Source organism: Dipodomys spectabilis, unplaced genomic scaffold, assembly GCF_019054845.1.
Source record: "Dipodomys spectabilis isolate Male_0828 unplaced genomic scaffold, ASM1905484v1 ptg000114l, whole genome shotgun sequence".
Classification (NCBI taxonomy): domain Eukaryota; kingdom Metazoa; phylum Chordata; class Mammalia; order Rodentia; family Heteromyidae; genus Dipodomys; species Dipodomys spectabilis.
In genome coordinates, this window is record NW_024870791.1 from 76,134 (window position 1) to 77,045 (window position 912).

Consider the following 912-nt stretch of genomic DNA (forward strand, 5'->3'; position numbering starts at 1 on the left):
AGGATTGCATGAAGTTGCAGAGCTTCTGCATGGCAAAGGACATAGCTAGCAAGATCAATAGAAAACCCACAGATTGGGAGAAGATCTTCACTAGCCATACACCGAACCAGGGTCTCATAACTTAAGTATACTTGGAACTCAAAAAATTAAATCCCCCAACAACAAATCCTCAAAGAAACAACTGCCCAATAAGTAAGTGGGCTAAAGACTTAAAGAGAAACTTCTCTGAAGAGGAAAGAAGAATGGCCAATTGACACATGAAGAACTGCTCAACCTCCCTAGCCATAAAAGAAATGCAAATCAAAATAACATTTAGATACCACTTCACCCCAGTTGGAATGGCAAAAATCAACAACTCTAATAACTTATTTTGTTGAGAGTAGGACACAAAACACAAGATTAATCTTAATCATTTTAAAAGACCTTTATTTATACTACAAATTCACTCTTATAACTATAAAGATTCTAAAACTAACTGAAGTGCATAGACACAATGGAAATAATTTAACTTTATCATCTACATTCAAAGGACTGTGTTAATAGAAAAGAGTTATACTAATAATTAGCTTACCAAATTCATTTACATTCTTTTATTCTATTTCATTTAGTTTCATAAAAACTGGCTTTTCATAAAATGATGCATAAAAAGCCTATATACCCACTTACATTTTCATATCTTAATATTTATTTCAGAAATGTCTTTAGCTGCATACTCAATGAACTGAAATAATACTTAAATATACAAAGGCTTTTCAGAAATTACAAGACTCTCTCTGGGATGTTATTTTTATTGGAAAAGATATTCAAAAAGCTCTATTTGTTAAAGTTGTGATATTTACTCCCACAAAACAGTCATTAGTGAAGTTCCCTTTGCATGTACAAAACAACTTCACATATATTCACAATCTGGAG